Here is a 7,875-nt window from a genome sequence, read left to right as displayed (position 1 = left end):
TCAATCAACACTAATTCATTCATTCAACCTAAACCATAACATAGGAATATTGTCATACCATAACATAATAACGTCTAGGATAAGAAAATGTAGCAAGTATATCAACCCTCGAATTCCAAAATACTAATTCAAAAGCAACTAAATTGGCTAAAAGAAAGTTTGCCAATATGTATTACAACCAAATATTGCAGCAAAAAACTAATTTTTGTTTCTAAAATAAGTCAGCAACAAGCACGTCACCTTTTCTGGTTCTTGAAGCCTGGATTTGGTATAAACTTGAATATTCCTGTTGTGGCACAACTTGTTGCTACCAGTGTCTCCTTTGATGCTCCTCCACTCGATGTTGTTGTCACACTTGGTGAAGTTGGTGGAGCAACTTGAGTCTAAGTTGTAGTTGGTGCAGGTGGCCTTTTGATTGGTTGCTTTGGCCTAAATTTAGCTGGTGCTTTGGAATGAGTATGTTTTGTTGTCTTTATTGGTGTCTGGCTGAATGATATTGCATGTGCTGGAGTTGTTTCTGTTGGTACAGCTGGTTCTGCTAGAGTTGCTGATAGGCATGGTAAGACTTGATTTGGGACAATTGGAGTGTCATGTGCTTGTTTAGCTGGAGCTGCCTATTGTGTATTCTAGTCAGCCTACAACATTTATAATGAAGACACATAACTCCTTTAACTTTTCTATTGAAGACACATAAATCCTTTAACTTTTTTATTGAAGACACATAAATCCTTCATCATTCATAACGAAGACAACTAAATCCTCATGTACTTTGTTACCTCGTAGCCGTCATCAGATGATGATGTCATCAGATTATTACAGATGTCATCTAGTTCTATGCACTCAATATTCCCAGTTCCTGCATATCAAATTGTCACACAATTCATGAATCCCATTATCCCCTGTTAAATGATGAAACCAAATTCTATATCACTGGCCGTATTGTCAAACCAGTATATTTCCTTGTAGCCAGAATATCCTAAACCCTCATACAACTTCACCAAATCACCAAAGTTGATAAAATCTATGTCCATCTCTCAAAATTTTTCTACTTTTTCATTTACATAAACAAGTCCCCCATTATCATTCCTCACAAACTTTCCTCCATGGTAAAAAACAGGAGTTACATATCTATCAGTCATCTATAATTTTCAAACAAAAACAAAATCAACCCACAATGCATAGAACCCTAAAAAACTTTAAAATGAGGACACAATAACTTTTTTCAAATAGACTAAAACAGAAAGCAACCATAGCATAATGCATTTGCATGCATCACACCATACACTAAATGGAACCCTAATGCGAATGTGATCATGAAGGTTGTGGACTTGCTTACCTTGGTTGATGACTGAACTTCTTCAGCATACGAACTAAGTCTCTCCTACTTCACCTTCTTCGATGACGCTTCAGTTTCGTTTCAGAGGGAAGGAAGCTTTGGCTTGATGAAGGGGTTAGGGTAGTATATGGTAATTTTTGTGTTGCCAAAGGTTTTTAATAAAAATGGGCTACCTTATGAAAATGACTTCGTTTTCATCAGTAAAGACCTATTTGTCCTTAGAATTTTATTCCTCTTCCAGCGTGGTACCGTAACGGACACCTGGACACCGTTTCAATCACGTCAGCCAATTCCCTTTCGTATATGAGAGAAAAATAGATGGAAGGATTGAATTGTCCTCCGTTTGTTAAAGTCAGGGACTTTTTTGTATTTAAATTTTGTCAGAGATATATTTGTCAAAAATTTGAAAAGTTAGGGACCTATTTGTCTTTTTTCCAAAAAAAAATAACGAAACTGCTAATCTCGTATCGTAATCCAAATCATGGGGCCTTGGGAATGCTTCCAGGTGGTACTAGAGAGACATTATTCTTTGAGCAAGGAAGACCAACACAGCTTCCATCATTGAGGTTAATATGAGTAACCTCCATTCCTTCTGGCAATGTGGTAGGGTCAACCGCATAATTGTGATTCTGCCAGTTTATAAAGCAATTTATGATTATACATACAATAACAATTAACCATTTGTATACGACAAAGACATAGACTAAGTTCCTAAAGCAGATTTACAAACTAAAAAAGGTTTTTCCATTCACACTGTTAGGGGTGTTTGTGGTGCGGTTTGGATAAGTTTTGAGTCAAAAACTCATCCGATCCGATCCGCTCCAATTTCAAGCGGTTTGGATTGGATTGGATTTGCGGTTTTATAAATTGAAAAAATTAAATACATATAACAAGTATCAATATCAAATTTTAAATAATCAACAATGACATAACAAGTTTCAACAATATCTTAAAAATATAACGATAACATAACAATAGAAATAAAATTATAGGTTAGTTAAAATAAATAAATGAATAACATTCTGAACATAAAATATTTATTAAATAATAATAATACATGAGTAATATAAAAATGTATAAAAATTTGAATATGTTATAAGCATAATTGTAAATGTAATAAAAAATAATAATATTATAATACATTGTGCGGTTTGGATTGGATTGGATCGGTTATGAAAAGCAGATCCGAAATCCGATCCAATCCAGCGGTTTGCAAAAAATAGAATCCAATCAAATCCGAATTAGTGCGATTTTAATCGGTTTTTTGTTTGAATTGGATTGAATTAACGATTTAATTTGGATCGGATTGGATTTGAACACCCCTACAAACTGCCACTACTATAGTGTAAACGTAAGGTGAAAACTCACATGCAAAGTTATTTTCATGAGATGTTGATATTTGAAAAATTATTCAATTGTAATTTAGCTAAACATTAAATCTTTTGACAATTTTCAACTATCAACTTCATATGAAGACTCGTAAGATTTTATTGTTTACTTTCATTTTTAAGATGAAATCAAGGTAGTGCCAACATTCCATATGAATTATATAGCGTAAAATCAATCTATTCAGATACATTCATTGCACATACTTAAGCAAGAGAGTAGTCCAAGAGCCACATACTTGAGCACTAATCTCAACATGCGTTGTTCAAAGATTATGAACTGGATTATTTTCTCCATGATGACCAAATTTCATCTTAAAGGTTTTGCCTCCTATAGCTTGGCCAAGCAGTTGATGGCCCATGCAAACTTCAAAGCCAAGCACCTTCCCTATAATATCCCTTACTGTCTCGATAGCATAAGGAACATCAGAAGGGTCTCCAGGGCCATTGATGAAAAGTACCATATTTGGCTTCATCTTCAAAGTTTCTGATGCTGGCCATGTATATAGTACAACAATGATTTTGCAGCCATAACATGCGAGGCTTCTGAGTATATTTTGCTTTATTCCAAAATCATAAGCAACAACCTATAATGCATAAACTAGAATGAAGGGCATATTAAATTACCAATATTATACAAAAAAGAAGGATATAATAGTAATATCAGTAGTTTTTGCTCTATTTTATCAACCCATTCATGTGGAGTTTTGCATGATACTCTGCTTATAAGATCAATACCTAAAAATATGAAAAAGCATCTATGATCCATGTAGTTTCATACAACAACAAAAATAAAGCCTTTTCTCATTAAGTGGGGTCTGCTATATGGATCAAATGACGCCACTAGGTCCTATCATATATCATGTTTGAAGAATATCAGAAAAATTAATGTTCGTATGCTTTCCAACAATGTCCCAAAATTGAGACATCTTAAGTAGTTCTTTATCAGTTTTGGAATTGTCAGTGCTCAAGACACTAATAAGGCTGTCATCTTCCCATAATCTACGGGTGATTGCACATGTATCAACACCATCTGTTGCACACCAAACAACGTTAAAACCAAAACAACAAATTTTTACATAATAGACTTTCTCAAAAAACTATTAAAAAATATTTACGAATTTTCATGATATTTCTTTTTTCTAAGTAGTCACCTAGAATTTTTGTACATCTCTAATTTGAGGTGTTGAATTAGTTATTGTAAGAAGAAAGAGTTAGTTGACTGAAAAATAAAGCTAAATTGAGGAAAAGCAATTTCAGAGAATGTCAACAAAATCCGATACTCAAGATTCTAATTACTAGACCCGCAAGAAAGCATTGTCTTGATTCTTCATCATCTGGCATGGGAGTATAAACATGTAATTCATAATTGACTTCACAATAATAACAACAACAAAGTCTTATCCTATTGGGTCGGATTAGCTATCATAATTGAGTAAATGTGTAAATGTGTTGAATTTTAAATTTTTGTGTAAATGTGTTGAAAAAATTTGATAATATCGGTATATTATTGGTACGAAGAAGCTCAAAAAAGTGTAGTACAACATTAATTTTGGTGATGTTAGCATATTTATTAATTATTAAAGGTGAAATTTTAGTGTCATGTGAGTCATTATGTTAGTAATAGAGATTATTGATAGGTTAAGATTCTGCAATTTTTTTCTTTTAAATTTTTTTATTGTGTACTATTTTCTTTTTTTTCCATATTCAGCCTATTACTTGTAAGCACAAATATATAGATTATGGATGATATTTATAATTGGATATAAGTGAGAGGAATACAGATCAATTTAGTTAAAGCTTAGAGAAGAGATTAAATTTAATTTTACTTTTTCTGGTGCTGCTTTTACTTTTAATATTTATCTGTAATTATTCGTAAATATGACTATGTTGAGTTAAGAAATTAACTAAATTAATTAATAATGACAAATATTATTTTTGAGCAATTAACTAACCAATGTTAATCTTTTGTGATTAAGTGTTGCAGACCAAAATTCAATACAGCAGCCCAAATTTGATTGAAAAATAAAAACAAGACTGGTGGGCTGACAATACAAACGAAGCCCAAAAGAAAACAAAGCTGAGAAATCAAATCGGGCTAAATGAAATGATCCAAGCCTGATAGCAAGCAACTTCCTCTCATTTGCTTTTACCAAAAGCAACGTTCATTTTTTTCTCTTGGTCAGAAACAACAAAAGTGAGAGAGAGAGCTTCTTCCCTAAGCTATTCATCAAAGAAGCAAGAAAGAGAAGGTTAAACAAAAGGTAGAAATCTAATCACCCACATCAATATGTATCAAGAAGAGGTCAGAAGCTAAAGGTGATTTTATTTCCTTCTACATGCATCTCATTTTTTTCTCTTCATCTTCAACTCTTTGCACTCCATATTGGAAAACATGGGAAAGATATTGTCTGTTCATCTCTGCTGTGCATACTATGGTCACAAGTATGTCTTGGGGACTAAGTAGCATTTCAATGGCTCAGATCTGGATTACCATTGGAAGACTTTTTGTATTTTCTGTCCTGAGGCCTTCGGTAAAAAAAAGGATGTCAGAAACAAAGTCCCTAACTTGAGTAAAAATGGAAGAAAGTGAACGGCTGAGTTGGTGAAGCACAAAGCTCAAGGTTTGACCTAGGAAAGAGCAACATGTAAGGAGATACAAAAGAATTTGGTTCACCATTCAAAAGTCAAGGAGAGATAACCTAGTGTATTGAGGTTTTGTTCTGTGAAGAAGTTCATCTACTTGGACAGTGCTTTCTTTCAAAGAAGCATTCCGCCAAAAATGAAAAACTAAATCAGAGACATGCAAATCTGGTTTATCACATAGCAAAGAGGCTATTGATGAGTCAATATTCTTCATGTTTTACATATTGTAATTTTCTTTTTAATGTTTATCTTTCTGTAATTTCTTGAGTGAAAAGGCATATTGAGAGAGCTCAAATAAAAGCCAATGAGTGAAAAGAGGCTGAATGATACACTTGAGAGAAAAGTTTAGAGTTATTTTAAGATTTCTTTAGGTAAGTCTGTGTCTTGTATCTTGTACCTCTGAGGTATCCCTTTCTTAGTTGGTTTAGCACTAAGAGTGAAGAGTTAGGTATTTGCATACCCAAAGTCAAGTTAGGTTAGAACTTGAGTGTGGAAGGATTGTGTCAATCCTGTAAAATTGGTTTATGTAATACTTTAACTATAGTGGAAATTGAAACGTAGATTGCATTGCACGAGGCAACCGAATCAGGATACATGATGGTGTTAGCTTCTCTCTTTATTGCTCTTTTCTGTTTTCTGATATTCATGAGACAACACGAAATTGTCTCATAAATTTTCTGCTGCTGAGTTCAAACAGATTCAGATTACCAAGTTGTTTTGAAAAGGGTTAATTTAGTAACTTAAAAGAAGGCCTTAGATTAAATCCGCTCCCCTTCTCTAAGCCTTCCACAATCTTCAAACTATATATTAAACATGCTTAGTCATCAGAGTTAGTATCTGCATTATTTTTGTGACTTAATTTTTTGTTTATCACTAACATACTTCATTATTTAAAATCATTTATACGAATTTGAAGAAGTTGATTAAAGTTCTAAATTTTGTGATGTGTGTCATAAATTTTTTTAATTGGTTTGGCTTGCATGACATGGAAACAAATGAGGTTGGGGTTGGAGTTTTTTTAATTGTTCCTTTTTAAAACAACTTTTTCCGCTCACCCGTTTTACTTCTTCTTGGTTTTTTTTTTTAAAAAAAATACAAGATAACTACATTTGTTTTTTTTTGTCAAGATTTGTAGATTTTCATTGTGAATTATTTTTTTGGGACTATATTTGTAACTAATTAATTACATCTTCATTTAAAATTTATGACAATGTTAAAAATTATTTATATCATGCATTTAAAAAAATTTAATTTTTCTTTAAAATATTTCTAAAGTATTAAAATAGTTATTTCTTTTTACTACCTCATTCATTAGAATATATTATTTTATATATTGAGTTAGTTTTTGAAAGGAAGAGGAGAGAAATATATGGTTGGTTGGATTAAATGAGTTCTAATTTATGGTGGAAGAGGCGGATTTATAGGAGAAAGAGTTGAAAGTAATTTTGGATCACCAAATCACGATAGATTGAATTAATGGTGTAAACGTAACAAGTTGGGAACAACAATTTCTGAGAAATATAACCACAATCATAGCATAAAAGTTTCAAAATACATGTGTTGCATTGAATTCAAATGTAAAGGAGAGTATAAATCAAGAAAGGAGTGAGAACAAAAGACACTAATTAACAATGAAAATAAATGAATATATATAATGAATGACTTGAACAAACTGTGGCACAAAGAATAAAGCAGACACAAGTATTGAAGTGCAGCAATGGCTGTATGTTGATGTTTTATAATATAATACGGTGCCATGCTTTTTGAGTAGCTAAATTACTTATACTAATAAGAATTCATATAATTATATAAATTAATATTAAATTTAACATCATATAGTTATATAATATTTAATAGCATTTTAAAAAGAATAAGGTGTAAGAATTTAAAATTTATCGATTTTAGTATTTTTTATGTTTGTGATTTATATTAAATATATTTTTTTCAATTTTTGTGTCTTTGTTATTATTTATTGGGATTTATCGTGTATGATTTTTAGATTCATAAAGTTATTTAAAATACAAATAATTATATAATATCTTTAATTATAGTTTTTATTATTACTCATAAGAATCTGGTGTGTTTTTTTCTAAGTGAAAATTTTGATTCGTTTCATTTGGTGTGTGAATATATAATGTATAATTATGTGTGGCACATGTCTAATGAAAAAATTAAGAAAGATAATACATGTGCTATTGTAATTTTAGTATGATTTATATTATATTGACTGATAAAGCATGATTTGGTTTAGCATTTTCATGCATTGCCGCTACTTTTTAGAGTCTTAAGTGAGTATGAAAAGATTATACTATTTAAATTATAATTTATTGATAATAATATGTTATTTTTATTATTACATAACCAGTATAATATAATTATATTAATAATGATATTATTAACTATTTAAAATATATTAAATCTATTTTACAAAAATTTCATGTTTATATTTATTAGCTTCTAATAATAATTAATAAAACTTAAGTGAATCTAAAATATAAATAATTATTA

The 7,875-nt window shown here is 30.9% G+C and overlaps 1 pseudogene; it reads right to left on the bottom strand.

Moving 5' to 3' along the window:
* Positions 1 to 383: 383 nt before the first annotated feature.
* Positions 384 to 4,065, bottom strand: LOC107485089 (carbamoyl-phosphate synthase small chain, chloroplastic-like; annotated as a pseudogene).
* Between the last annotated feature and the right edge of the window lie 3,810 nt (positions 4,066 to 7,875).

This window comes from Arachis duranensis, chromosome 4 (genome assembly GCF_000817695.3).
Source record: "Arachis duranensis cultivar V14167 chromosome 4, aradu.V14167.gnm2.J7QH, whole genome shotgun sequence".
Classification (NCBI taxonomy): domain Eukaryota; kingdom Viridiplantae; phylum Streptophyta; class Magnoliopsida; order Fabales; family Fabaceae; genus Arachis; species Arachis duranensis.
This window is presented reverse-complemented; position numbering and strand designations above follow the sequence as displayed.